This window comes from Bos taurus, chromosome 3 (genome assembly GCF_002263795.3).
Source record: "Bos taurus isolate L1 Dominette 01449 registration number 42190680 breed Hereford chromosome 3, ARS-UCD2.0, whole genome shotgun sequence".
Classification (NCBI taxonomy): Eukaryota; Metazoa; Chordata; class Mammalia; order Artiodactyla; family Bovidae; genus Bos; species Bos taurus.
The window spans coordinates 110,948,305-110,953,619 of record NC_037330.1 but is presented as its reverse complement, the minus strand read 5'-3'; positions in this window follow the sequence as shown (position 1 = coordinate 110,953,619).

Genomic DNA, 5,315 nt, shown 5'->3' with positions numbered 1-5,315 from the left:
ACTTGTTCTACTTTTGTTTCTGCTTTCCTCTCTGTCCCTGGATTATCATCTCACCCAGCAGAGCAGCATTTCCAAACAGCAGGCTGCCAGCTGATCCAGAGCCTCACTTCTCACAGTGTTCATCCCTGCCCATGTTCAAAAGCCTCAGGGAAGTACCCTTGGTAGATCAGCGTGGGTGACATTGTCACATTGGGCTGACCCACTGAGCAAGGTAAGTGTGACTCATGAGCTCAGTTTCAGGTCAGTTTCACCCTGGGCCAGTCAACAGTCCACAGAAGAGCAAGCTTATGAGGCTTGCTGGTGAGTGTATGGATGGCAGAATCGAATTGGGCAGGAATGAGGCTGCTGCTTGTTCAGCAACAGATGTCTTAGTTTGAGCCCCTCCAAAAGGCAAGTCTGAGATGCAGATTTGCAAGCCAGTTGCTTTTGGGGGGAGGTGATCCCAGGAAACATGGCCATGGGAATGGGGGGCAAGGCCAAGAATGGAAGGAAGCTGGTGAAGGGTATGTAATTGAGTGAGTTTCTGTGAGCAACTAGGCTTGGTCATGCTGGGGATTGAAGTCAGTCTAGGAAAGACAAGGATGTGGTTGAGATAGCAATCTCAACCCATGGGGGAGGAAGCTGGAGGAATCATGCCCTGACTTCCACCCATCATTGTTTGAGGGCTGCCCCTGGGGAGGCATCAACCCCCTGGTACTTCCAGGCTGCCCCATATGCAGGCAGAGGGGTCCCAGAAGCCAAAAGAGCCTCAGCCAAGAGGGGGGTGCTGGCCACTGGGCGCTGGGGGCCCTCCTGCTATACATCACCAGGCTTTACAAAGGGCCCCTCAACCATCAAAACAAAGCGGGTAAAGGAGAAGTGGCCTGGTTTCTGACAGCACTCACTACCTGTACTGACCACTGGATGGAACAAAACTTAAATTCAGATCTGTCCAATTGTTTGCAATAAGCCGTATGGTCCCCACACTAGGCTGTGACTGTGCAGAGGTGCTGAGCATCCAGGCCAGAGCCCAGAGGGCGGTCAATGGCCCTGGGATGCCGGCACCGGAGAATGTGGTGACCAGTGGCCAAAACGGCAAGAACTGTACATCGGCCTCCCCACCCTCTGCAAAGGAGGTCACACAAGCTGCTCAAAGACAGCAGGACACCCGGTGGTTGGGGCATCAGTTCAGTCTTACTGTGGGCCTGGCTGGAGGGATGGGGAGCCATGGAAGCCTTGGGTCCCCAGCTTCAGCTATTGTGGGTCTCACTGCTGCCAAGATCCAGTCTACCCAGAGTCACAGAAATAGTAGAGAGAGGCCAAGGGGCAAAACCAGCTCCAGCCCCCTTGGCTGAGAATTGGAGCATAGGGAGAACTGGCAGAGGGGGCCTTCCCCCTGCACTCCAGTGGTTAGGAGTCTGCACTTCCAATGGAAGGAGTGCAGGTTCAATCCCTGGCCCAGGAACTAAGATCCCCCATGCTGTGCAGTGTGGCCAAAAAGTCAAAGTTTGTTTGTTTGTTTGTTTCTAATAAAGAAGATGAAGAATCAACCGGCAATGGATCTAGGGCCCCAAAGGAAGAGCATGGCTATGTGCCCACCTGGGGCCAGCGGAAAATAAGAATGTCCACCCAACCAACCAGATAGCCAGAGTCTACAGAACGGGAAGTAAGAAGGATTGCTGGGGTGGGAATTAAGGCAGCTGAGTTCCATAGCCTGAGCTCTCAAAACTGTATCACTTCAGCAGCCTCGTGCCCAAGGATTTGGCAGTGTTGTGGCTTTTTTACTTTCGATAACCAGAATCATTCCTCCATTCATCTTCAAATATCCATTAAGCACTTACTATGTGCCAGGTGCCATGCCCGGTGTTGAAGACGCAGCAACGAGCATGGTTCCCAGGGCCCAGCCTCTGGGCCTGGTCCTTGTGAAGAGCATAGTCTAAAGGAGAAAAGGACATGAAACACACAAGCACACCGATAACTCGAGGGATGCAGCTGTGATAGGGACACAAGGGAGAAGCACGTGCAAAGAGAATAAAAAGCAAAGAACCTGACCTAGTCACAAGGGTTGAGGATGGCTTTTCTGAGAGTGACGTTTATGTCTGGAACTTGATGCTGGCTAGCTTGTTCAGCCACTCAGTCATTTCTGACTCTTTGTGACCCCGTGGACTGCAGCACGCCAGGCTTCCCTATCCTCCACTGTCTCCCAGAGTTTGCTCAAACTCATGTCCATTGAGTCCATAATGCCATCCAACCACATCATCCCTTCTCCTGCCTTCATCTTTCCCAGCCGTCAGGGTCTTTTCCAATAGGTTGGCTCTTCACATCAGGTGGCCAAAGTATTGTAGCTTCAGCTTCAGTATCAGTCCTTCTAGTGAATATTCAGGGTTCATTTCCTTTAAGATTGACTGGTTTGATCTCCTTGCTCTGCTAGGGACTCTCAAGAATCAAGCACCACAATTCAAAAGCATCAGTTCTTCAGCACTCAGCCTTCTTTATGGTCCAACTCTCACATCTGAACATGACTACTGGAAAAACCATAGTTTTGACTATATGGACTTCACTGGTGGCTCAGACGGTTAAGCGTCTGTCTACAATGTGGGAGACCCAAGTTTGATCCCTGGCTTGGGAAGATCCCCTGGAGAAGGAAATGGCAATGCACTCCAGTACTATTGCCTGGAAAATCCCATGGACAGAGGAGCCTGGTAGGCTACAGTCCATGGGGTCGCAAAGAGTCGGACATGACTGAGCAACTTCACTTTCACTTTGACTATATGGACCTTTGTCAGCAAAGTGATGATGTTTCTGCTTTTTAAGATAGTGTCTAGGTTTGACATGGCTTTTCTTCTAAGGAGCAAGCGTCTTTTAATTTCAGGGCTGCAGTCACCATCCCCAGTGATTTTGGAGCCCAAGAAAATAAAAATCTGTCATTCTTTCCACATTTCCCCCATCTATTTGCCATGAAGTGATGGGATCAGATGCTATGATCTTAGTTTTTTGAATGTTGAGTTTTAAGCCAGCTTTTTCACTCTCCTCTTTCACTTTCATCAAGAGACTCTTTAGTTCCTCTTCACATTCTACCATTAGAATGGTTTCCTTGTATATCTGAAGTTGTTGGTATTTCTCTCAGCAATCTTGATTCCAGCTTGAGGTCCATCCAGCCTAGCATTTCACATGATGTACTCCACATAGAAGTTAAATACACAGGGGGACAGTATACAGCCTTGATGTACTCCTTTCCCAATATTGAACCAGTCCGTTGTTCCATGTCTGGTTCTAACTGTTGCTTTTTGACCCGCATGCGGGCCTCTCAGGAGGCAGCTCAGGTGGTGTGGCATGTTGCGACCCACACAGTCAAAGGCTTTAGCATAGTCGAAATTAAGCAGAAGTAGATGTTTTTCTGGAACTCTCTTGCTTTCTCTATGATTCAACAGATGTTGGTAATTTGATCTCTGGTTCCTTTGCCTTTCCTAAAACCAGCTTGTACATGTGGAACTTCTCAGTTCACGTACTGCTGAAGCCCAGATTGAAGGATTTTGAGCATTACCTTGCTAGCATGTGAAATGAACACAACTGTGCAGTCGTTTGACATTCTTTGACATTGCCTTTCTTTGGGATTGGAATGAAAGCTGACCTTTTCCAGTCCAAAATGTTCTGAGTTTTCCAAATTTGCTGACATATTGAGTCCAGCACTTTAACAGCATGATCGTTTAGGATTTGAAATAGGTCAACTGGCATTCCATCACCTCCACTAGCTTTGTTCTTAGTAATGCTTCCTAAGGCCCACTTGACTTCACACTCCAGGATGTCTGGCTCTGGTTGAGTGCCCACACCATCAGCATTATCTGGGTCATTAAAACCTTTTTTGTATAGTTGTTCTGTGTATTCTTACCACCTCTTCCTAATCTCATCTGCTTTTGTTAGGTCTTTGCCCATATTTTTGCATGAAGTGTTCCCTTGGTATCTCCAATTTTCTTGAAGAGATCTCTAGTCTTTCCCATTCTATTGTTTTCCTCTATTTCTTTGCATTGTTCTCTTAAGAAGTCTTTCTTATCTCTCCTTGTTATTCTTTGGAACTCTGCATTCTGTTGGGTATGTCTTTTTCCTTTGCCTTTCACTTCTTTTCTCAGCTATTTTAAAGTCTCCTCAGACAATCATTTTGCCTTCTTGCATTTTTTTTTCCTTTGGAATGGTTTTGGTCACTGCCTCCTGTACAATATTATGAACCTCCATCCATAGTTCTTCAGGCACTCTGTCTACTTGATCTGATCCCTTAAATCTATTGGTCACTTCCACTGTATAATCAAAAGGGAATTTAATTTAGGTCATGCCTGAATGCTCCAGTGGTTTTCCCTACTTTCTTCAATTTAAGTCTGAATTTTTCAATGAGGAGTTCATGTTCTGAGCCACAGTCAGCTCCAGGTCTTGTTTTTGCTGACTATATAGAGCTTCTCCATCTTTAGCTGCAAAGAATATAATCAGTCTGATTTCGGTGTTGACCATCTGGTGATGTCCATGTGTAGAGTCATCTCTTGTGTTGTTGGAAGAGGGTGTTTGCTATGACCAGTGTGTTCTCTTGGCAAAACTCTGTTATCCTTTGCCCTGCTTCATTTTGTACTCCAAAACCAAACTTGCCTGTTACTCCAGGTATCTCTTGATTTCCTACTTTTACATTCCAGTCCTCTATGATGAAAAGGACAACTTTTTTGTGTGTTCTAGAAATTCTTATAGGTCTTCATAGAACCATTCAACTTCAGCTTCTTCAGCATTAGTGGTTGAGGCATAGACTTGGATTACTGTGATACTGAATGATTTACCTTGAAAACAAAAAGAGATCATTCTGTCTTTTTTGAGATCGCACCCAAGTACTGCATTTCAGACTCTTTTGTTAACTATGAGGGCTACTCTATTTCTTCCAAGGGATTCTTGCCCACAGTAGTAGATAAAAGGATCACGTGAATTAAATTCACCCATTCCCCTTCCATTTTAGTTCACTGTTTCATAAAATGTAAATGTGCAAAAGGTAACACACTCATAAAATGTCAGTGTTCACTCTTACCATCTCCTGCTTGACCACATCCAATTTACCTTGATTCGTGTATCTAACTTTCCAGGTTCCTATGCAACATTGTTCTTTACAACATCCGGCTCGGCTCTTGAGATACAGCCTGCTCTGTTCCCCTTTGCCTGGCAAATAAAGCCAGTCCTACTTCTCCTCCATTACTCTGTTTCTGTGTTTCTGTTTGACTTGGCACAGAAAGCCAAGATTTTGGCAACAAACCTGGGGGCTCGTCCTGGATCTGACCATTGGCAGGCGGCCCCTCAGGGCCACTCAGCTT